General features: G+C 42.2%; 2 long non-coding RNA genes across 2 annotated transcripts; both read right to left on the bottom strand.

Annotated features, from left to right (window-relative positions):
* Window positions 1-1,921: 1,921 nt before the first annotated feature.
* On the bottom strand, window positions 1,922-3,598 carry LOC143127199 (uncharacterized). The gene is made up of 2 exons (XR_012987545.1): window positions 3,480-3,598; window positions 1,922-3,335 (listed from the first exon to the last, which is right to left on the bottom strand). It is a non-coding gene; the product is annotated as an uncharacterized LOC143127199 (long non-coding RNA).
* A 6-nt stretch (window positions 3,599-3,604) lies between these two features.
* Window positions 3,605-11,085, bottom strand: LOC143127198 (uncharacterized). Its single transcript, XR_012987544.1, has 3 exons — window positions 10,985-11,085; window positions 6,493-6,606; window positions 3,605-4,820 (listed from the first exon to the last, which is right to left on the bottom strand). It is a non-coding gene; the product is annotated as an uncharacterized LOC143127198 (long non-coding RNA).
* Between the last annotated feature and the right edge of the window lie 14,943 nt (window positions 11,086-26,028).

The following is a 26,028-nucleotide window of genomic DNA, read 5'->3' as shown; positions in this document are numbered from 1 at the left end:
TGTGTAGGCCTGTAAGTCTTTATATATTAAGCAACTGTATTTTTAACTTTAATATCAATAGCCTATGCAACACTACCAACATTTTTGTTCAGTTTGTTCATTTCAAAGTTCGCATGCTGAATCTAATCCATTTTTTTTTCAACAAAAAAACAATATTTTTGTGCAATTAATAATTTGGGTTACAATTTGTACCCAATTTATACCCACCCACCATTATGAATTCAGGGGTTGCTTAAGTCCTGATTTCAGTGGACAATTCGGTTTTAACATTTCAATAGTAATCGCCCATACCACCCTAACATATGAAAACTCCTTTTAAAGTTATTGCACACCTGAAATCTCTCCATGATCTGACAAAAAAGGTCATGCACAGTCCTGCTCAGTCATGCATGCCACACAATTTTCAGCGCTATTATACGGCAGTAGCCTACGGAGGAGAAAAGGCCTGTGAGCTAAAGCAATTGTTTTTCAGTCCTTGAACAATCATGCAAGAACCGTATTTGACGAACATGGAATGGCCACAGAACTTCTGCAAAGATATGTTTCCATTGGCTACACCAGACGAGCAACTTTTTTCCCCCTTTACTGTCTATGCATGTGAGCAGCGTGTATGCGCTCCGCTTCCGTTGTTGTTTAAAGATTGAACGGGAAACGGATTTGGAGCCAAAGGCTAAAATGTAACGCAGCTACAATTTGTAAGGTATCATCAATATCAATTTAATGTTACAGATGTATGGCTACATACATTCTTAAAATGGTTCTGGTCTAGACTTAAATATCTATTGAAAACTTCACAATGGAGCATGTTTTTAGAGCGTGATCTGCAGACGACCTGTTGGCTATTTTTAGAAGGTGCGCTGGGGGCGCCTCATAGCCGTCCCGCAGGCACATGCCTGACGAAGATCCAAGGGGATCGAAACGTTGCTTTTAAATTAATAAAGTTTACATTTTGGAGCAGTTGTAGTGTGCAGACCACACTTTTTCTACTGTCTAATACTATTGTCTGGCACCGGCAGAAAAACTTTACTTTGGATGTGCGCACCCACTCTTCAAAACGGTTCATGCTCACCCAATAACTGAGCAGCCCATCTTCACAGATCAATTCTCAGGCTCAGGTCCCCCTTACATGTACATTTCATGTGTTAATTTCACAATTCATCTTGCTCACTCTGAAGGGCTGCAGTTTGGCCATTAGTCCTCTAGAGGGAGCTATACACACAGGAAGTGTGAAGAAATCCTCATAGGCTACCTAACCAGCCCAGACGTGAGCAGGTAGAGTGGTAGACCCCCACAGAGCAGAGGAGAGGAATATGATGAGCCTGATCCTCCCATCGCCATTCCAGAGGGTAAGCTGATCATCCATGGGCACACTGGCCTGGTTGGCACCAGACCGCGATTAGTGTGTGCTTCACCTTACTGTGTGTACACTGTGTGCTGTGTGTGTTTCACTAATTCACGGATTGGGATTAATGCAGAGACCAAATTTTCCTTACGGGATCAAAAGAGTACCGGTGTACTTATAGACCCTTTCAAGAGAGTTCCATTATCAGCATCATAGTTGGCCCCACAAGGCTTCCGTTTTAACATTCCATATGTTATCTTAATCCACAAGTTTCCACCGCCCCGAAGTATGACGTAGCGTTTCCATGACGCCCCTGGCAGGTGTAATAGTAAGAAACAAAATTCCAGCGGATAATTCACGTCTTCTCAAAGACTGGCGGCTGTTAAGAGTGACGTTTGTTGCCAAAAAATTAAGTCAAAACACGTCCGTGAATTTAAGGATTTTAACCGCATGCTGTGAAGTTACATGCAGGTCTCTTTTACAGAGGAAACCTATGTTAAAATAAAACTCTGTAGTCACGAATTTGATTGTGTTATGCAGGAACAACAGGAACACAAGAACTCTTCTACTCAGCCAATATACTGTAATTTCCCAAACCGAGGTTTACTCATTGATTTTGCAAAATTTCTTCAGCTATGAAGTTAATACACGGGGGCATATCCACACACATACAGGGAAATGCATTTATTTTCTTCATTCTTCTTTATGATTAAAGCCCGATCTGATTCTGATTAATTTGCTTACTGGGTACTGGGATAATACACAGGTGCAGTTAATACATGTTTTTTTTTTAATTTGCATAAAAGACCGTCCTGCGGTTTATACACAATGCACAGGAAATTGCTGTAATAATCTCAATCAACTCAATAACAGTAATATTGATAGAACAGTAATGACAAAAATAATAAGGAAACTCATGAATATAATACACAGATAGATATATGCAAGATATCAGTAACTGTACTGCATAGGAGTACAAAATGATCGCATACCGTCGCATAGTCCTGCATATTCTCTGTGCATAAATAAATGACGCTCATCAATTTGTCTCCATCTCCTACTCCATCTTCTACTCTTGTAACTCATTCTGTGAGCATGTGCATGTGTGTGTTTTTGTGTGTGTGTGTAAGTGAGTGTGTGTGTGTGCATACTAAGTACTCCATCCCCTACTCTTGCAACTCATTCTGTGTAAAGTGACTGTGTGCATGTGCATGTGTGTGTTTGCTTGAGTGTGTGTGCATACTAAGTACTCCATACTCTACTCTTGCAACTCATTCTGTGTAAGTGTGTGTGTGCATGTGTGTGCTTACTTGTGTGTGTGTGCATACAAAGTAGCATGTGCCCTGGTGTTCTGGTGTCCTGGGAATCCTTGACCGAGACATTCTGGAAAATAAATAAATAAACTAGATGTACCGCAGAGCGGTACAAAATATGACTGCCGCCCAGTCCAGCACATTTTTTCCACAAAAATAAATCACGCTGAAAGGCCTATATGATTCTAACTGTCTCACTAAATTGCATTATCCACACTCAATTCTCACTGGTATCTGCTAGACAACAAGTACCAAAACATGATTAGTTCATAGATTTCACATGTAAAATTCATTTTATACAACCCCATCTTGCCTGTTCATAATTCTGAGAAATTCTTGTGTGCATGTGTTTGTGTACATGTTTATGTTATGGGTGTGTGTGTGTGTGTGTGTGTGTGTGTGTGTGTGTGTGTGTGTGTGTGCGTGCGTGCTTGTGTGTGTGCCTGCGTATGTGCCTGTGTTTGTGCATGTGCATGCATGCGTACATATGTCTACTGTGTGAGTATGTGTCATACGTATGACTACTGTAAATGTATGTGTGTGCGTGTGTATCTGTTTATGCACATGTGTGCACATGGAATGGATTAAGATGACCCCTGGAGGCAAACATACAGAAAAAATTGGTCATCCTAGGCCCTACGGTTCTCAAGATATTCACAGAAAACTGTGTCTGCCCTACCCTCCTTTTGGGGGGTCCAGTCCAGCGGGGGGGCTACAGATCAAAACGAAAAATGACGGTTCCATGCTATCCATGTGGGGGTACATGCCCACCAAGTTTTGTGTACCCCGGTCTTTCAGTGTCCCGGGAATCCTTGTTGGTGTACGTCACTAAATGTACACATAAATTATTTTATTGTAAGGCCCCCCATGAACGAAAGTACACAAAACTTGGCATGCATTCGGAGGGTGTCATAATGATCCTACACTTTTAATTTCGTGCAGTTTTGACCTTGTCAGCCAGAGATATTGTGATGAAAATACCTAATTTTTTGCTTTTTAATTTTTAACTAGGTGGCGCTATACATGAAATAAGTGGTAATGGGATGGGTGAACATGACCCCTTAAAACCAACATACAAAACAAAGGTGGACCTCCTAGGCCCTACGGTTCTCAAGATATTTACAGAAAACTGTCTCCGGCCACCTACATGCCAGTTGGTGTATAGTAACATAAATTAATTTATTGTGTGGCCCCCCATGAGCGGAATTCCACGAAACTTGGCATGCATTCAGAGGGTGTCATAATGATCCTACACTTCCAATTTCGTGCAGTTTTGACAATGTTAGATCACAGATACCTGCGATTACAACACCTCATTTTTACTTTTTTTGTGTTTAACTAGGTGGCGCTATACATGAAATGTGTGGTTATGGAATGGGTTGACATAGCCCCTTGAGATCAACATACAAAAAAAAAATGGTCCTCCTAAACCCTACGGTTCTCGAGATATTCACAGAAAACTGTGTCTGCCCTACCCTCCTTTCGGGGGGTCCAGTCCAGCGGGGGGGCTACAGATCAAAACGAAAAACGATGGTTCCATGCTATCCATGTGGAGTTACATGCCCACCAAGTTTCGTGTACCCCGGTCTTACAGTGTCCCGGCAATCCTTGACAGAAATTTTGACATGCGAAAAAGAAAAAAAAAAAAATCTATATGAAAATCTATATAAAAACCTATATGACCGCCGCTTCGCTGCGTGGCGGTCATAATAACTGAGAACTCCTCTTCTACTTGACCATGCTAGACTAGCACTAGCACCATAAGGTGATCTGCCGACAGTGTCCATTTTGTGAAAGTCAACCCATCATTGAAGTATGCCACACATATTGAAATGGCTACAGGTAACATCCAAATATATATATCCATATCCATGAGCCTATTTCCTGCATTGAGAGTAGACCGTGTGGCTGTCGGAGATCATCCAGACGACTTCTTAAATAGGAGAGCATGAAGTCCATCTCCGCCTCATGTCCACGTCTCCACATGTCCTGAGCAACCAGCTTCATCTTCTCCATCTTAAAGTCTCCACATGTCCTGAGCAACCAGCTTCATCTTCTCCATCTTAAAGTCTCCACATGTCCTGAGCAACCAGCTTCATCTTCTCCATCTTAAAGGCAACTAGTGGGAGAGGAGCCTCATCACTGTCCTTTTCTCCCACTGTCATCTGTGGCCAATTAAAATGAACAAACAGTAAACACTCAGAGCATGTGTGTGTGTGTGTGTGTGGTGCATATGTGGAATTCTGTAGTCATCTCAAATGCATTGTATATAATACAGCGGCCTCACGTGATAGAATGTGGTATTACAAGAGAGCCAGCCCGGCACTAGTTGGTTTGCATGGCAAGACAAAAACTGTCCAGATTACAGGAACAATTTATATGAACTTTTTAGGCCAGAATCTGGCTTAGAAGCCGTTACATGATTTGGAGATGGACATCAGAGTTTATAAAAAATATTGTATTTTATTGCAATAAATAAATATTCTTAAAATCTATCTGTAAAATCTAGCTTCTTTTTCACACCTTCAGGTGTAGTGTGTCAGGATCCTGCAGGGACTGACTGACTTTTGTCACCCTGGTGGCCATTTTGTGTATTGTCCTGTGTTTGTTTACTTTTGCTGTTCCCCATATGCTTTGTTTGCCTGTCTGCTGTCATGTGACTGTCTCCACCCCTTTTTTTCTTTTATGGTCTGCACTTCCTGTCTTGTTAGTTTCCCTCCATTTCTGCTCACACCTGTTCCCTGTTATTGTCTTGTTGGTTTCGTCCAGTCCTCTGTCTTTGTGTTAATTAGTATGTGCATTACTACCCCCTGTTCCTCTGTCCTTTGTCAGTTCGTCTCTCTGTTTGTCCTGTCAAAAACTCTCGTCTTGGCAGATTATTGTAAGTTTGTAATGCTTGTATAGTTTGTAGTAATACAAACTTCTGCTGGAAAGAGTCTTGCGCTTGGGTCCTGTCCTGCCTTAAACCTGACATGTAGGGGCTGATTTAGCGCCACCTAGAGGCTGCTGACTGTCACTGCAGGACCAGTGGGAGTGCAGAGGGGTGTAACACTGAGAAATACTGCAATGGGACATTTGCTGAATTCAAGAAAACAGACGAATTTGTAGAGCAGTGCGATGTTATGTAAAAATCATATCTCTTTCATGCAAAGAGTGATGCTGACTCCAACCCAAGAACTAGATCTTCCCTTGGCCTACTCCAGATTAATTAAGATATTGTATGACATCTCTGCTCTCTTAATTTAGTATCCCATCTCACTGGTACCCCTCCCTTCATATTTCACTGTGCACACTTGTCCATCTTCAAATTGTAACATTATTTTCTGTAGACTTTGAAGTGAAATTGCCAATGAGTGCCAAAAATATCAGATCAATCGGTTATATGTTTCACAATCTTATTCCTTAAATGTAAACTATGCAGTATTGGCAATTTCCTTACTGTTTTCTCGGTTTTTGCTTCTTTTTCGCTGGCTTTGTCATGACGAATGTCTAAGAAACTCCATCGCTACCTTTTTCTAGCCGGTGCCTGGCGTGAATGTGTATTTGAATGCAGTAAAGCAATTTGTTACACTCGTTATACTTCCTGACACTGAGGCCGTCGACCCGCCGGCCGACAGTTGCACAGGTGCTTTTTCCGCTCACAGGCGCTAGGGGGAAGCGAGACGGCCACCATTCAACCCGAGAAAAGTCATATAACCATTCCAATGACTCTGAAGCTGTTAAATAAAGGTAAATTAACCGAAAAAAACATATACATAAACAAAAAGCATATTAAGCTAAAAAAAACCTGCACAATGTGCCTTTAACTACAATTATATATCAAGCATCAAGTCTTACCTTAACAGATTCTACACAGTCTTCCAGTATGTGGAATGTTGGCCGAATATCCTCCCTGCTGTGACATCGTCTATAGGCTTTGGGCAGTTCATTAATACTCCACTGTAGGGGTTCCTTAGAAAAGATGGGCAGTATAATCAAATGTATTAATAATTTGTGTCTAAGTAATTGAAGGGTGGAGTTGCCCCTTTCGGAGTACATCCTTTATTAGAAAGTAATGACAGGAAGAGGAAATTAACCAAACAAGGGCAAGGGAAGGGTCTAGATTACAAACCCAGACTGGTGTTTGTTGCAACTTTCTTTTAAGATAGGCTATGATCATTCCAGTTATGAAATGTCACTGAAATATAAGCAATTAGGCTACACAACCTCTCTAGTTTGTAATTATAGCCTTGAAAAACCTGGAAAATACTTGTTTTTTAATTAGGCTAATGTAAAACAATTTGAAATTCGGTTAGCATGCAGTCTATTTCTTTATAACAGGATGCTTTTTGTGCCCTTCTCATAGCCTAGGCTACTAATATTTTATACTTGTAACATAGCACATAACACTCCCCTTCAAAGCAATAATAACAATGTCAGTCTTTCATATTACAATAGCCTAATTAGTCTAGTCGTGATTTCATGAACCCAGAAATGTTGAGTTGTGTTGTAACACGCTCTGGAAATTCAAAATTTCGTCGCCGTTTAAAAACATATGTATGTCCATATGTATGGGCTGGACTATGTTTTTTTTTTTTTTTTAAACGGCGACGAAATTGTGAATTTCCAGAGCGTGTTACAACACACTCAGCAATAAGACTCCTACAGCAAAGATGGCAACATTTCCGGAAAGGTACTGGCTTGATGAAATTCATTCTGGACTCTCTATTCGACCACATAAATTCGGCACTCGGGATACTTCGGTTTGGCTTTACGGACCCTCTACTCACTACCACGTAAGTGTTATGTTGTTTGGAACTGTAGAAGAGGTATAAAAATAGCGTTTTGTAGCTGCGCAATTGAAATGCCCCGCTGACTTCCAGGCTACGAGTTGTGACTGAAAACAGTACCATCAAACTTTCTCAAAACACATCCGAATGACATGATTTTGATGTCAACTCAACGTATGTACCCCCAATCATCCGTAAATCGATCTAAAGTGCATTTTAAGGCGAGGCAGTACAGGTGAATAGGGTAAAAAATTTAAATAATAGATATCACCATGAAACTTTCTGAGTTGATTACTTATGTTAAGATTAGAAAAAAATGCATTGCATGTTTTTTATAATTTAATGTTTACATATGCAAATGAGGCCCTATCTCATTAAAAATGCTCTAATTTGCATACACACAAAAGCAGATAGTGTGATAAAGCCAGGCTCAAAATTGTTTTTCCAAGGTAAACACGTGTACTTGGTTGGGTGAGTTGGTGAAAACCTTTAAGAAACTTGGTAAGGAGGCAGTGTTGACCTATGGACAGACAGATTAAGAAATTAAGTGTGCCATGCAAAACTAGAAAAGCACTCTGATAGTGCAGACCTCCGCCAAGCGAAAACATAACCGCCTCCTGGATCCAGACCGTGATCCGGATCACTCCCAAACTTTTTGAGTTATCTTACGAACAAACAGATGAACAGACACACAGATAGACAGCTATTCCCAAAACATTCCATGCATTTCCGATGCCAACATTCCAACACGTCCAATGCCAGGGCACTGGACTCAACCCTGGTCAGCAAGTATCTTGTCTTAATTTGTTTTAAACTACATTGATTTCATTCGATACCATCCATGTACATGACTATACTACAATAGAACACAAGTAAACATTCACAATCAGCTATAAACCTTTCTGTCCCCTTTTCATAGCCTACTAATGTTTGGTCCCAGTCACCTAGTGAGTTAACCATCTAAATATAGCAATCTGATATGATCTCTAGATGCCACATGTAGCTAACTTAGCTGGGTATCTTTCATGATGAAAGGATAAGGTACTTTCCAACCTCTTTTCATACCTCTTTCCACATAATAGGACTCAAGCAACTAGCTGGTAAAACACGTTTTGGAAAAGAGATAAAAGGTCTAATACCGGAGGCTAAAAATAAGTATATATATACTTTTTTACCCGTGAGGGAAATTTGGTCTCTGCATTTAACCCAATCGGTGAATTAGTGAAACACAAACAGCACACAGTGAGGTGAAGCACACACTAATCCCGGCGCAGTGAGCTGCCTGCTACAACGGCGGCGCTCGGGGAGCAGTAAGGGGTTAGGTGCCTTGCTCTAGGGCACTTAAGCCGCGGCCCACTGGTCGGGCCTCGAACCGGCAACCCTCCGGTTACAAGTCCAGAGTGCTAACCAGTGGGCCACGGCTGCCCAACTGGCTATTGCTTTATAATGGCGCAATGCATGCTGAGAGACTCCTGGCTCACCAAAGCTGCAACAGTTAATAACATCTGTGACAATTCTAGTTTACCTTCTGGAATTACTATCACAAACACAATGGACTTAAATTTTGGACTCATGCCTGCCTTAAAGGAGAATTCTGGCGATTTTCCACAAAGATGGTCGAGGTCACCAAATAGCCTATTGTCTGTACGGAAAAAAACAAACAATCAATCTGTTCTACCTAGCTTGAGTTGCTGCAGCTAACAGCTAGATCTGCCATGCAGCTACAGTGCTACACTCTGAGGACATGAACATGGGGCAGCTACTGTGCTACACTCTGGGGGCATGAACATGGGGCAGCTACAGTGCTACACTCTGGGGGCATGAACATGGGGCAGCTACAGTGCTACACTCTGGGGGCATGAACATGGGGGCTCATGAATATGCCCCCAGAGTGTAGCACTAATAGCTGCCTTGCAGCTTGAGCTGTTGGCTACAGCAACTGGAGCTTGTTGGAACCGATTGTTTTAGTTTTTTCCGTACAGACAGTACTGAGTGACCCAGAGAAATGGAGATCTATGTGAAAAATCTCCGGAATTCTCCTTTAATGATCCTATGTAATCTGTGTTATGTTGACCGCGTGGCTCAACCCTGCACTGCTCAGACTTGAATCTGCAAACTGCGGCACCTCAGATTGGGAGTCGAGAACACTAGCGATTGCACTTAAAGTTCAATATATTATATTTATATTTATATCATTATATTTATATTTATTTTTTATCTTCCATAACCTGCCCATAAACCTGTGCAATGTACTGTACATATATGCATTACATGTATATTAGTTATATAGAATGTCTATTGATACTCTCCGTACATAACCCTCTATACTCCTTACAGTATCTGTTGGTGTAGACATGTCATCTGGAAAACCTGTATTTATCCAACTATACACTGTTGTACATAATTAATCTCTATTGTCTACATAACTGCATAGAATACTGTACTCAATCTGCACTTTGGTATTTAATGCTTCTTTGCACTTCTGGTTGTATGTCAACTGCATTTCATTGGCTCTGTACCTGTACTCTGCTAAATGACAATAAAGTCAAATCTGAATCTAGTCTAAAGCCCAGGCTGCTAGCTCTCACACTAGCACGTCTCTTAAGCGTCGGGAGGGAGGTTTACACAATGTACATACAGCACAACTACAGTATGCATTAGCTGCCTACTGTTACACCTAGTTATGCACAATGTGAATAAAGCTTATAGGTCAAATGCCTTAATGAAAGTATGTTTATAAGCCATCTATTATAATAGCTATATTCACATCTGTGAATCCATAATGAAAGTAATTGTGGAATCAAAACAAAAAGACAGTTTTGGTTAACAGACCAAAAGAAAAACATGTGCTTTCAAATTCCAGCAAACAATAATCTGTGTGCTTGCAGTTATGTATCCATACAGTGGTGGGCTAAACCATCAATGTGCATGACTAAGCTAAGGGGTGTTGTTAGGCACGACGCGCTAGCAGAGTACATATATATATAATAATAATACATTCTAATACATTAGTAATACATTCTAAAACTGATAGTTCCAGTCCTTGATTGTGATTGGCTGAATTGCGTTCGTTGCCGTTGTAAAATGCAGCATAAACATACACCTTGACCGCATTTCGTTCTATATTACTGTGCTACCATAACTTGATATAAAAGTTAAAGTAGCTGCGTCTCGACATTGCTTGACAACCATTCAGATAGAGGAAATATATTTATTGGCGGAAGAATAATTATCTAGGAATAACCCGTTATATGTCTAGTTGCTGTGCCTTTACTTAATGAAACTTGGCCAGGTATTTATAACAGTTTTAGAAAACCAATAAGCCACTCGAGTCCATAGGTTACACTGATTCTACAACAGCTAGGGGGGTTTTAACAACGCCCCTTAGCTGTTAGAATCAGTGTAACCTACGGCCTCTCGGGGCTTATTGCTTAAATAGAACATAAGTAAACTCTCACAATCAGCCCTAGGCCTATGTGTACCCTTGTCATAGCCTAGTAATGTTTGGTCCTACAGTAGCCTACTCTGTTGCCATAACAGTATAGCATAAACCTACTCACCTTAAATGCAATCATGTCTCAGTCCTTCAAGTTAGAACTAGCCTGATACAATTAGACGAAACATGGCAAACACTGACAAGTGCATATGAACCTGAGACCTGATGAAGTGTCAGTGTGCACCAACAGGACAGTGCACTTATACAATCTTTTTTGGCACTTAGCCACATCTAGATAACTATTGTGGAATTCCATGGCAACTCTTTCAGTGGCAACATTCCAACAATTCCAAAGCCAATATTCCAACACGTCACCTGTGTGGTCCCCCCGGGGTCAGTCCTTGGTCCCATCCTTCTCATCCTGTACATGCTCTTGCCCAACCTCGTCATCAGTCCCCATTAAATTGCATTTCATTGCTACGCGGATGACACTCAACTGTACGTAAAAACTGCAGCTGCAGCATCACCTTCGTCTCCATCATTGCCATCATCAGCACCATCATCTCCTCCATCTTCACTCACGGTCTGTCTGAAGGACATAAAGGTGTGGATGGTGTTTTGTTATGAATGTGTGGGTCCCAGGGCTGGCGTGGGGCCACTTTTCAGCCCGGGAGTTTCAGACCCAAGACCGGCCCACTTTTTTTAGTGTTGGTGGAAATTGCATAAATAAAGCAACAGTTCAACTCTTACTATCCTGTAGTTTTTATTAGTACCAATATTCCACTATTCCACAAGTAGGTTGATAAGTTAACAAAAACAGGAAGGAAGAAATAAAGCATTTGAAATGTATCCCACAATTCCACTAAGAGGCATATTGAGCTATTGTTTACATATTTTTTCTGCATGGGTCAGCTATCATGTTGCTGTTTGGTGATTTACTCCTTTAGTACACCCACTTCTGAGCAAACAAGGCATATAGGTTGATCATGTAGCCTACTGCTGTTGTAGGAGCCATAAATATTTTCTTTATATTTTGCTTTTCATTATGATAAACTTTATGGGTATTGGTTTACTTTGATTTGTATTTTTTGTTTATTGGTTATTATGGGACATGGGTGTGGTGCTGGGCGTGTGTGGTGCGCAATTGGAAGTCTTAATTCGCACTTTGCATGGTATTGAAAAGCCTTATATCTCAACGTTTTGCTCTGCCTTGCATTCAAAAGACTATTGGAGTCTTGATTGATATGGAGAGCAATAAACCAGAAGAAACGGGAGCAAGTGTGTGTGGACATTGGATTATTTAATGCGTGTAAGACAATTTGATCTCTTTCTACCATCCATCCTCCCTGACGCTTATCACTACAGTAGGGCCAGCCCGGCTATGGTATCTGAGAAAACATTTAAGAAAAGACGGGCAATATGGACCCAACCAACTCTTTCTTGGGAGGGGAGAACAACCCATGCAGAGGCTGCGGTGTTAGGCATAGAATGTGAACCTGTGTAGCCAACTTTAAGAGAAGATAGATTAACGTGGCAAATGTCAATATGTTTCCCTCGACCCACCCAAAAGTGAAGCGGCCTACCGGGAATTCTCTCGATTACCCATTCCGGGCCTGGTGGATCTTCGAATAAACACACTTGTAACTTACTTGAAAGAAAATGGTCTTTATCTACTGGGTTTCAGTATTACACTTGATGAACACTTCTTGACGCACCATAACCATACAGCTGAACTCATAATCACTAAATAATTACTTGTTCATATCATTACAGATGGAACACAATTTTCTCCAATTGAACAGCTCAAAATCGAGGCAATCCTAGTCGGAACCCTTCACCAGATCCAGTCATCCTCCGTAGCCAGCATGGGTGATCTGCTCTGCCGCCCTTTGTCTCTGGATGGTGCACAGCAGCCACCTTGCACCAGAATGCTCACCACACACACACACACACACACACACACACACACACACACACACACACACACACACACACACAGTGGCAGACCTGTGGCTATACACTTATGAGTTCAGCATATGCAGAGGAAACTGTGGTTTGGTCATGTCCAGTTTTATGCATACAGTAGTTGGCTGCTTACATCAGCTGGCTTCTCTCTGTGTCTTCTTTCTCTCTCTCTCCAAGTGTTCCCCCAAGTGTTGCACCATCACCTGATTCGTGTCCCACACACAGCCCACCCTGCTTGCTTCTCCTGGGCAACGCACAGGGGGATGCAGTGAAAGCTAAACGCAAGTAAATGCAGTTTGTCCACCTCTAAAATTTCAGAAATAGAGTTTAAAAAAAATGAAACGAAACGAAAAATGAAAAATGAAACGAAACGAAAAATGATGGTTCCATGCTATCCATGTGGGGTTACATGCCCACCAAGTTCCGTGTACCCCGGTCTTTCAGTGTCCCGGGAATCATTGGCGGAATTTTGGCCATGTGAAAAAGAAAAAAAAAAAAAAAAAAATTCTGATTAAACCTATATGACCGCCGCTTCGCTGTGCGGCAGTCATAATTACTGAAAAATGAACATAATCAAATACATATTATATTTAGACCAGGGTTCCCACACCTTGGTGAACATCAAATTCAAGAACCTTTCAAGGACTTTCCAGGACCAATTTCATCAAATTCAAGGACCACACGTGGCGGCATTTACCTACTGTGACCGCTGAATAGGTTATCATATTTTAATACAATGCAAATTCAATAAAAGACTAAACGGCATAGAAGTTGTTGGGTTAGAAGCAATGCAAGAAAGTGGACTGAATTTATAGCCTACATTGATATTGATCATATTCATAGCCTACATTCATATCCACAGTACATGGCTATGCCATACTACATTACATATAAGATGTACATTAGCCTACCGTTTCATGGAATTTTATGGAAAAAAGTGCAGCATTGAGATGTTCAGAATTATATCAATTTGTTTCACTTACCTTCATCTTTGATTAAGCTAGTTTTTGACTTCTGTTTAAAGTGCCACGGTTGCCAGAAAGCTGCTCAGAGATATATTTAAACCATTCTCAGGCTTTTGTTACCTTTGTTAAAGACACAATTTCAGTGCATTTTTTTACACCAAGTAACTATGCTTGTGACAAACTTTCCTAGTATCCTTAACAAGTAAAACTGACAAAGAATTGGCATAAACTCTGTTGGTTTATTCAACAACCCAACCCATACTCTACCATATCTCGGTATTGCACATAACATCCTACTATATAAAACAGAAGCAACAAATACTAAACCATTTGGGTCCTTTGATAACCAATCTGCATAACATTCCTTGGCAAGCCAAACATCTTGGAATTTACATTTTCCGGGCATGACATTACGCAACGACTTGCAACTCTCCTCTGACTCAACGTGAATGTAGCCTATTGGACGCACGTAGGCCTAAACCGTAGCCTACCAACGAACGAAGAAGAGCGAACATACTTTTGCAAATTAAAAGTCTGCGGAATCAACATAATTTTAAAAGATCGTGTGGTAGTAAAATAATGACACGTCGTCATCCGTGTGAAATTTCAACCCCACAAAAAACTTGAAAGGACTTTCAAGGACAAGGTGTTTTTTTGGCTGTTTTCAAGAACTTTCAAGGGCCTTGAATTTATTTTTTCAGATTCACAAACTTTCAAGGATTTCAAGGACCCGTGGGAACCCTGTTAGACTGTTTAAATGGGGCTTATAATCAGTGTACATATGAGACATTTGACATTTCTTGACGTCATGACAGTTTTGTAATCTCTCCATCTCTTTTCCTATTTCTCCCCCTTCAGTCCAGTCTCTCCCTCCCTCCATCTCTCTCTCTCTCTCTCTCTCTCTCCCCCTTCAGCACAGATCTGGCTGAGTGCACGCACCTGTCCCCAGTCTCGGGGTTCCCAGGTGGGGTGGCAGTCGAAGCGGTTGCACGCCTGCACGGGGATGGGCTTGGGCGGCCGGCACTCCTCGTCTCGGAGGGCCTCCGTGCGGTTGCTGCCGCGCGCTGGACGCAGGGTGCAGGTGACCGCACGCGAGCGCAGGCCCACCCCACAGGTGGCAGAGCAGGAACTCCACAAGCTCAGCTCCCACCTGAGAAATGAGGGAGAGAGAGAGAGAGAGAGAGAGAGAGAGAGAGAGAGAGGGAGAGAGAGAGAGGGAGGGAGAGAGAGAGGGAGAGAGAGAGAGGGAGGGGAGAGAGAGAGGGAGGGAGTGGAAAGGAGAGAGATGGAGGGAGAGAGAAATAAGAGAGGGAGAGAGAGAGAGAGGAAGGGAGGGAGAGAGAGAGGGAGTGGGAAGGAGAGAGATGGAGGGAGAGAGAAATAAGAGAGGGAGAGAGAGAGGAAGGGAGGGAGGGGGAGAGAGAGAGGATGTGGGAAGGAGAGAGATGGAGGGAGAGAGAAATAAGAGAGGGAGAGAGAGAGAGAGAGGAAGGGAGGGAGGGAGAGAGAGGGAGTGGGAAGGAGAGAGATGGAGGGAGAGAGAAATAAGAGAGGGAGAGAGAGAGAGAGGAAGGGAGGGAGAGAGAGAGAGGGAGTGGGAAGGAGAGAGATGGAGGGAGAGAGAAATAAGAGAGGGAGAGAGAGAGGAAGGGAGGGGGAGAGAGAGAGGGAGTGGGAAGGAGAGAGATGGAGGGAGAGAGAAATAAGAGAGGGAGAGAGAGAGATGGAGGGAGACAGAGAGAAGGAGAGAGAAAGGGAAGGAAGTTGATATTAGGGAGGGGGGGATGAGAGAGAGAGAGATAATAGATGAAAGATGGAGGAGGGAGAGGAGGAGAAGAGAAACCTTTTCACTTTCATAAACCATTATTTAAAACCAGTCAAACCAGTCATATGGAGGCAGCCCACCAGTCCAAATGCTAACCCATGCTAATATGCTAACCCACGCTAATAAAAAGAAACAAGAAAACATACAGTAGCTCATCAGGCTGGGACGCTGTAGCACTATGCTAGCTGCACAAGCTAAACCTTGCTGCTGACCTCCCTCCCCCCTCATCAAGACCTCCATGGGTCCTCTCCAAAACGGAGGAGATTGCCATGTGGGCCTTTGCTAGCCGGTTGCAGTGGACCAGGAACGGGGCTGAGCTGCGGAGATCACTTAGCATAGCTAGCGCTATGCGCTAGCCAAAGCAAACAGGCCGAACACTGAGTTTGTTGTGCCTGAAAACAATGGACCCAGGTGGAAAAACAGGCAGTGGGAAGGCCTGCCGGCCTCTGGATCTCGTTCTGAAAAACGCGGCGCGAAGCGTGGAAGCCCGAGACACAGCAGACATCCTGAGCGGGTGTGAATTTCCCTACCGTGTCCAGCGGAGAGAATAAAAAAAAATACTTTACATTCTGTGAATGGTTGAGATAAGCAGACATGGCTGTCTCCTTCACCCCCCCTCCCTCCCTCCCTTTCTCTCTCTCCCTCCATCTTGCTGATGAAGGGGTAGGAGTCGAGATTAATGGAGTATAGGCTATAAAGACTGTGTTTGCATTGCAATGGCAAACAGACTTTTCATTAAACACAGCTGCAAATATACTACGTTTACTTACGGTAATATGGAAGACAGTGTGCGTGTGTGTGTGTGTGTGTGTGCGTGTGCGCGTGTGTGTGTGTGCGTGTGTGTGTGTGTGTGTATGTCCTCTTACAGAGCAGTAGGACTGGATCCTCCTCATTCCAGAGCAGCTTTGGAGAAACTCCTCAGGGTCCTAAAGCTCCCATTGATGCAGGCATAGGGTGCATTCAGGGCACTTCGGAATGACAAGGACCGCCCCCATGGCTACTTTGTTTTTCCGACAGCAAGTGTTCATGTGCTTTGCCGTCGGAATGTGTGACAAACACGGATGCCACAACAAAGGTTAAAACATACACTCACTAATCCTAAACAACTGTATTTGCTTAAAATATAGTGTAAGACGCTCGTGAAAGAAATATATGCAGCTTTCAAGTGACGGAAACGGCAAATTCCCAAGTTCACATTAAAACTGTTGGACATGAAAGGCCACATGGACTACAAACGAACTACAACGTGACGACAGAAGTGATGACGAGCCCCTAACTGGGCAACTCTGTTAGCAAAATCTAGCCCCAGTTTCCGACCTCTGATTCACACATTACGTGACGTGAATGACGCGGAATGATGATGTTTTCACTCGGAGAAAGGTTTTTCCGAAGCCCATGAACGCTAGGATACACTACTAGTACTACTAACTACTATCACGTACACTACATATTGTATGTTACTGCCATTCTTTTCATCTTCCTAGAAAGTCAAGATAAAGTTTAAATCTGTAATGTTATGTGTGATATTAGTTAGCAATGTCATGTTTTGACAGCACAAAAGTAGCCTACAGTTTGTCTACTTGTGAAGATGTAGAATTCTGTGCTGAATGTTGTATGTGCTGTACCTAACACGGCTCCTTGTAATTAATATGATTAACATCTCTTGTCCGATACCAATGTGTGCTAGCTGCTAATAAAAATGACTTTGATGAGCATTATGGTTGTCTGTATTGTCTCACATGCTTTGTTTATATTCCAAGCCATACACCATACAGCTGCAAAACTGTATTACACGTGAACACATTTTAACAAGCTCAAAATAATAATGCCACTAAATTGACCGGAAACAAGTGCTAGATGACTGGGGGTGTGTATGTACAGTATATTTGTGACAGTGAGGTTACATGCATGTGTGTATGTGTACATTCGGGGAGTGTGAGGGCGCATGCGTGTGTGTGTGCACTTTTAGGAGAGTGAGGGCAGGTATGTATGCGTATACTGTGTGTGTGTCTGTCTGTGTATGTTGGTGCATTTGCTCGTGATTTGGCTATGCATTTTATGATTCTTCTGTGAACAGGGCTTCTGCTGTTGACATCGGCCTGTGACGCAGGTTGCGTTATGTGTCTATGCAAATACTGCAGAAGAGACAGAAGTTTATTTTCATATGATCTCATAAATAATAATTTATCACAGTCTCAGTGTTTCTCACTGGATACAGCTTCACAACTTTAACTTGTTCAAACATTCATTATTTATAGGTTATTATGCTATTATTTTACTGGTCCAGCCGCTGGATACCACCATTGGGCTGTAAGTGGCCCCTGAACTAAAATGAGTTTGACACCCCTAAGCTAAATGAACATAGTTAGTTCTTGGGAACACAGGGAGAGGAGGTATCTTTGAAAGAGACAAGTCTTCAAGAGTTTTTTGAAGACAGAGAGGGACACCCCTGCTCTGGTGGCACATGGCAGATCGTTTCCCCATTGGGGGACCACAGATGAGAATAGTCTGGAACAGTGTGGGGACCACGGATGAGAATAGTCTGGAACGCCGTGGGTGTGGGAACCACAGATGAGAATAGTCTGGAACAGTGTGGGGACCACAGATGAGAATATAGTCTGGAACAGTGTGGGGACCACGGATGAGAATAGTCTGGAACGCCGTGGGTGTGGGAACCACAGATGAGAATAGTCTGGAACACAAAGGGTGTGGGGACTACACATGAGAATAGTCTGGAGGGAGGAGCGCAGCAGTCGATGGGTAACATTAGCCTTTATGACAGCGCTTAAGTGAGGTGGGTGCAGAGTCAGACACAGCATCATTTTGTATGCAGGCATTAGTGACTTGAATTTGATGCAGGCGGCTAAGGGTAGCCAGTGGAGCTCCATGAACAGCAGGGTAACATGTGCCCTTCTTGGATGACTGAAGACCAGACTGCAGCGTTCTGCACCACTATTACTCCTTTATGAAACACACTTGGTCCTGCATACTACACTCTATTTCATACATAAGACACTTCGTTCAAAAGAAATCAGGGTGCCATTTGGAAAACACATGTATCCAAAATACAAAACACATCGGGTAATTGCAACCACTCAAATGCACACCTGAAAGCACTTACTTGCAAAACTGAACACCAATCAGCCAGCTACAAAAAGCCCTCAGTTTAGCCATTTCAAGAACTTTGCAAGCATGGATGGAGGGAGAGGGAGAGGTAGAGGAAGAGGAAGAGGAAGAGGAAGAGGAGGAGGTCAAGGTCGAAGAGGCCATGCACGGACCCCTATTTCTGATGATATACAGTAAGAGCAACTTTGGTGGACCATGTCATCAACCATGGCCTGACTATGAGGGAAGCTGGGCAGAGAGTCCACCACATCTAAGCCTGTTTTACAGTAGTGTATTTTTGGTTTTATTTTTATTTAATATTTGTGTTACTGCATTTACTGTACTGTACTGTAAAGCAGCGTTTCCAAGCGTTCTTTCCCGCGTACCACCACCTACATCTTGACCCAGCTCATGTACTCCCACCATCCAACACATAACATAAACACATAAACACATAAACACATAACATAAACACATAAAAACGTAACATGTTCTATTGACACATTCCAGGCATCATGTTTACAGTAATTAGCCGCCCTACATGATAACAAATAACAAAATAAAAGTGTGCAACTGGTCTATAAGCTCTCACACCAGAAAAACAGTGTGGAGAACAACATGAAACACAAAGAACAAGGCTTACAGTAAGGCTTAATAATAATAATAATAATAATAATAATAATAATTATAATCATTTTTTACTGTAACACCTTTCCGACCTTTTCATCTCGTGTACCACCGGTGGTACAAGTACCACAGTTTGGGAAACTATAAAGTAAGGTACTGTGATGTACAGTATTGAGTTGATGTAATTTGTAACCTTTCAGGACTTTCATTTTTGGTTTTTATCAAAACCTTTGTTGAAAAAAAAACATAACAAAAAACTGTCACATTGAGCAAAAAGTGTCACATTGAGCTTCACAGAATGCTAACTGATAAACTGAATAAAAGCAGTGAAAATTAAAGACTGCAGTGATTTATATAAAGTACACTAGTGTGTTGCTGCTAATCTGAAAGTGTATTCATATGATGCAAGTGTGTATCATTTTGTCATCAGAGTGACATTTTGACAAAGGATTGTTAGGTTTTGATAGCAGAGTTTAGGTTTTGATAGTAGAGTTTCAATTTGACACAGATGTGAATGGTATATTTCCCAGTGTTGTGTCATGTTTACTTGTGTGTAGAGTTTTGGCACAATAAGCGAAGTTTTGCAAAATGTGTTCAAGCAACGGGCAAAAACTGTAATACACATACATTGATGTGTGTGTGTCTGTGTGTGTGTGTGTGTGTGTGTGTATTGGTGCATTTGCATGTGATTTGGTAATACATTTTGAGCTTGTTTTGTGAACAGAGCTTCTGCTGTTGGCATCTGTCTCTGGCGCATTGCTGTATCTCTATGCAAATACTGCAGAAGAGACAGAAATTAACACTATTGAGTAGTATCTGTCTGGGGCAATAACAGGAAGGAACGGGGTGGACACGGGGCAGAAGGCAGCAGAGTCCAGCAGAGACGACATCACACAGGTAGGTCATGCTCCGGAGATGCGCATTGGACCCTTTACAGTCTTTTATGAATATAGGTTATAAATTACCCAAACGCAACCTGGCTGTGTGTCTTTTGCATAGATATTCAGACTTCAATAATGTAAAAAATAATCATACTCGAAAATTTTAATTCAGGTATTCAAATGATATTGTAATTCCGTTGTTCTTTCAGAATTCCATGGTTATGATTATGATGTAATAATGAGAATATCACCAGTTCAGCATCGATAACTCATTTCAGTAGATCACGTGAACAGTGAAATTGTTAGTCAGAGTGAAATGATTGTTTTTCCGTTTTGTTCCAGTCATGGCTCACTGCGGATGCTTCCTCCTGCTCCTCCTAGGTACAGTACATGCGCGTATGTGTATATTTGGGTGTTTTGTGCTGAGAAGGCCCTGTGATATGAGTGTTTGTGCTGTGCTGTTTGTGTTCGTGCGCTGTGTGTTACAGTTGAGATTGAGAGGGTCTGGCAAAGGTTCATTGACTAACGACTTCCAGCATGACTACGGCTTAACGGCGTTAAAGGAACACGCCACCCAATGTCAGTAGTAATATATGTTCTTACCTTAACTTTCACGAGTTGAGTCATACCTCTCCCGTGTCGGTACATGCACTCAAACGCTCTGGTGCGCGGCGCGAATGTGTTAGCATGTTGCTATGCTAGCGGGCTCAGACGTAGCCAGACGTAGAAGTAATCAAAAACATCCACGTTTTCCCGACTTAAATACAGTTGCACGAGTAGTTGATAAAAATGTCTACGGTCACACAACATGAAACATGGCGATTTTCTAAGCGAATAAACAGGAGAACTACAATGTGTGGTGCAATAGCACTTGGGAATACTTTGATCTAGCGTAGTAATATTAATTAACACTTAATTGTAGATCCTATCCACCACAGAGTTTAGAATCCATGCTTGATCGACCCCTCAGCCTCCCCCTCCCCTCTGAGCGAGAGCACACACACTAGAGATGCGCTGATGGGCTATTATTTCAACCATAACTGCATAGCAAAACTTATCATCCATCAGCACCAAAGTTTTTTGACCAATTTTCAAAGCCGCACCCGCCCACCATCCGCTGGTTGTTTTAATGTATATGGGTGATGCAGCGCTGCTGACGTGAGGCTAGAAAGCTCTTGCCTGTTCTAGAAAGACTGATCCAATGCAGCAAATATATTAAAAGTCCTACATTGGCTATGTTGTAGCCTGTCCCCAGAATATCAGCAGCAAACTCAGTCTCTGTCTCGCAAAACAGTCTCGAAATAAAACGCACATCGGCATGTTGTCTATTCTGCCAGCTTGTGCCAATATGTACCACATCAGCATTTTTGTTCAGTGAATCTTTTGTAAATTGCTTTACAATTACCGTCGGGCCTATAGGCCTATTGCCTGGCTTGCATCAGCTTCGGTCACGTCCTTTTACAATTTTATCATTGTAATAAAAAACGCAATTTGCCACATAATTTCAACATGCTGCTGGCCTACTAATTAATGCCTATTGTACTTTATTTTTTGCAAAAAGAAAGAAATCCTTGATAAAACTAGATGTACCGCAGAGCGGTACAAAACATGACCGCCGCCCAGTCCAGCACATGTTTTCCACAAAAATAAGTCACGCTGAAAGGCATATATGATTCTAACTGTCTCACTGAATTGCATTATGCACACTCAATTCTTACTGGTATCTGCTAGACAACAAGTACCAAAACATGATTAGTTCATAGATTTCACATGTAAAATACATTTTATACAACCCCACCCCCATCTTGCCTGTTCACAATTCTGAGAAATTCTTGAATTGTGTGCATGTGTGCGTGTACATGTTTATGTTTTTGTATGTGTGGGTGGGTGGGTGGGTGTGTGTGCGTGCATGTGCATGTGCTTGTGTGTTTGCCTGTTTATGTGCCTGTGTGTGTGCATGTGCATGCATGCGTATATATGTCTACTGTGTGAGTATGTGTCATACGTAGGATTACTGTGAATGTATGTCTGTGCGTGTGTATCTGTTTATGCACATGTGTGCATATGGAATGGGTTGCCCACCAAGTTTCGTGTACCCCGGTCTTTCAGTGTCCCGGGAATCCTTGTTGGTGTACGGTCACTAAATGTACACATAAATTATTTTATTGTAAGGCCCCCCATGAACGAAAGTCCACAAAACTTGGCACTTTCAATTTCGTGCAGTTTTGACCATGTCAGCCAGAGATATTGTGATTAAAACACCTAGGGCTATATTTTGGGGCACCAGCGCATGGCGTACAGTTCGTTTTTCAGTCGCGCGAAGTTGAATTCGATATTTTGCACCTTTATTTTTTAAGCATTGCGCCCAGGGGTGTGGCAATTAACAACCTAGGGCGGGCCCTGGCGCGTTGTCTAAAAATCACTATCATACACCACCTAAACCTGGTCAGAAGTCAATGGCGAGTTGTTCATATGCTATTTTAAGAGCGCATGTCAACAGTCATATTGGCAGGTGCACGCACCATCCTTCTATCATTCATGAACGCACACCAGCGCACGTCCATGCAAAGCATTACAAATTGCACGATTACAATGGTAAACATAATTAGAATAAAGATATTACGAAATACTGTACATCTCATGATGAGTAGTTATTCACCATCATTTGCAAATTGGTAATGACGGTTAAAAGTGATTAGGGGAGAGGCGAGAGACACGTATGGAGCACAGCTGAAGACGCACTGTCACGAGATATAAGCAACTCCTCTGCAGGATAAATGTTGTTTTATTCAGTCATTTGAGCAACATTAGGGTAAGTGTTGCTTTTTCCAGCCTATGTTTTCGATGGTAACCCATTGTCAGTCAATAGTGAAAGTAACTGCATATAACTGTCTTGTCGTTGACTGACTCCTTGGTGAAGTTAGTTTCACTTTGCCAATGAGTTCAAATAATAGACGAGTGCAAATGCGTGAAGGCTATGCTAAGTTTTAGTAAAGCATGGTTTAAGAATGACTATTCCATACGGTCTTGCAAGCAGCCTCCTTCAAATGCGCCGGTGAATGCCAAAATACCGATGCATTTATTTGACATATCGCGCGTTGCGCCGTTAAAGGGAATGACAGATGTCATTCTCATTGGTTTAAAATGATGTTACGCCCCAAACACACCCATATGACTGATTAAAAGACCTAGGAACACCTTGTTACGCCATGCGCTCCACTTTTGAGGACGAAAACCCTCCCAATGTGAACTGGACATCCTACTAAATTTGAATAGACTTTTGACGAGTGACGATGCACTTTAGAATGTCATGATAGGGCCCCTAATGTTTTGCTTTTTAATTTTTAACTAGGTGGCGCTATACATGAAATAAGTGGTAATGGGATAGGTTGACATGCATACAACATACAAAAAAAAAGGTGGACCTCCTAGGCCCTACGGTTCTCGAGATATTCACAGAAAACTGTCTCCGGCCACCTACAGGCCAGTTGGTGTATAGTAACATAAATTAATTTATTGTGTGGCCCCCCATGAACGGAATTCCACGAAACTTGGCGTGCATTCAGAGGGTGTCATAATGATCCTACACTTCCAAGTTCATGCAGTTTTGACTTTGTTAGGTCACAGATACCTGCGATTACAACACCTCATTTTTACTTTTTTGTGTTTAACTAGGTGGCGCTATACACGAAATGAGTGGTTATGGAATGAGTTGACATGGCCCTTTCAGATCAACATACAAAAAAAAATGGTCCTCCTAAACCCTACGGTTCTCGAGATATTCACAGAAAACTGTGTCTGCCCTACCCTCGTTTCGGGGGGTCCAGTCCAGCGGGGGGGCTACAGATCAAAACGAAAAAAGATGGTTCCATGCTATCCATATGGGGTTACATACCCACCAAGTTTCGTGTACCCCGGTCTTACAGTGTCCCGGGAATCATTGATGGAAATTTGGACATGCGAAAAAGAAAAAAAAAAAAAAAAAAAAAATCTGACTAAACCTATATGACCGCCGCTTCGCTGCGCGGCGGTCATAATAACAAGTCATTCACATTATAGGCTACTTTACGCACTGTCATGTCAGGGTGACACTATGACAAGCCTGTTCTGAAGACTCCCATTCATTTTGACTGCACGGGGAGAGAGCGCGTCTTTTTCAGACAGACAGCGCAATTCATTTTATACCAGCAGGCCGATCGGACAAACTATATGGCGCCTCGATATTGTAATGTATGCTTGCTTTTAGTTCAGTAACAACGTTAGTGCAGTATCTTATCTGGCCGGTAGGGTCTGAATGTAATGTTCTTATAGTGTGTGTACACGGAAGTGATTCAGTTTTGATAGCTGCATATTACCCACCATATGGCCCTGGCGAGATAACTCTCCCTCGTCGGAGCTAGGTGACTTTTGCAGCCCTGTTGTAATGCTACATACTTCAGTAAACAACTCAACTTTACCTTGGGATTCATGTCGTGTCATTAACCTTGTCTCGGAGACTGTGAGTACGATATATCCATTGATTGATGTCAAGACGGGAGTTCTGAGCTAGCCAGCTAGCTAACTAGTATATCTAGGGTTGCCACCTGTGTCTGACAAAAATCCTGGACATTTTGACCATCCAATCGACCTTTTTGTTTGTAAGCAACGGCGCCTTTCGCACATCTAACCCAAGATAAAAACCGTCATTCTAAGCGACAATTGTATAGCTAAAATTAGTAAGAATGACAATTTCTAGTTATTTGTTTAGTTAATTGCTTTATTTAATAGCAGACCTTTATTATTTTGTTATATTTTCAACAGTTTTTAGTTGTGGACACCTGGGGGCAGTATTGAGAAAAAGGGGGAATACATAATTATGACCGCCGCGCAGCGAAGCGGCGGTCATATAGGTTTAGTCAGATTTATTTATTTATTTTTTTTTTTTTTTCGCATGCCCAAATTTCCGTCAATGATTCCCGGGACACTGAAAGACCGGGGTACACGAAACTTGGTGATCATGTAACCCCACATGGATAGCATGGAACCATCGTTTTTCGTTTTGATCTGTAGCCCCCCCGCTGGACTGGACACCCGAAAGGAGGGTAGGGCAGACACAGTTTTCTGTGAATATCTCGAGAACCGTAGAGTTTAGGAGGACCATTTTTTTTGTATGTTGATCTCAAGGGGCCATGTCAACCCATTCCATAACCACTCATTTCATGTATAGCGCCACCTAGTTAAACACAAAAAAGTAAAAATGAGGTGTTGTAATCACAGGTATCTGTGACCTAACATAGTCAAAACTGCACGAAATTGGAAGTGTAAGATCATTATGACACCCTCTGTATGCACGCCAAGTTTCGTGGAATTCCGTTCATGGGGGGCCACACAATAAATTAATTTATGTTACTATACACCAACTGGCCTGTAGGTGGCCGGAGACAGTTTTCTGTGAATATCTCGAGAACCGTAGGGCCTAGGAGGTCCACCTTTTTTATGTATGTTGGTCTTAAGGGGGCATGTCAACCCATCCCATTACCACTTATTTCATGTATAGCGCCACCTAGTTAAAAATTAAAAAGCAAAAAATTAGGTGTTTTCATCACAATATCTCTGGCTGACAAGGTCAAAACTGCACAAAATGCATGCCAAGTTTTGTGTACTTTCGTTCATGGGGGGCCTTACAATAAAATAATGTATGTGTACATTTAGTGACGTACACCAACAAGGATTCCCGGGACACTGAAAGACCGGGGTACACAAAACTTGGTGGGCATGTAACCCCACATGGATAGCATGAAACCGTCATTTTTCGTTTTGA

The sequence above is a fragment of the Alosa pseudoharengus genome, unplaced genomic scaffold, assembly GCF_046254945.1.
Source record: "Alosa pseudoharengus isolate Yale_2024_CS ecotype anadromous, Long Island Sound unplaced genomic scaffold, YU_APseudo_1.1 YU_APseudo_1.1_scf_17, whole genome shotgun sequence".
In the NCBI taxonomy this organism is placed as follows: Eukaryota; Metazoa; Chordata; class Actinopteri; order Clupeiformes; family Clupeidae; genus Alosa; species Alosa pseudoharengus.
The sequence above is the reverse complement of the archived record's forward strand: the minus strand, read 5'-3'. Positions and strand labels throughout refer to the sequence as shown.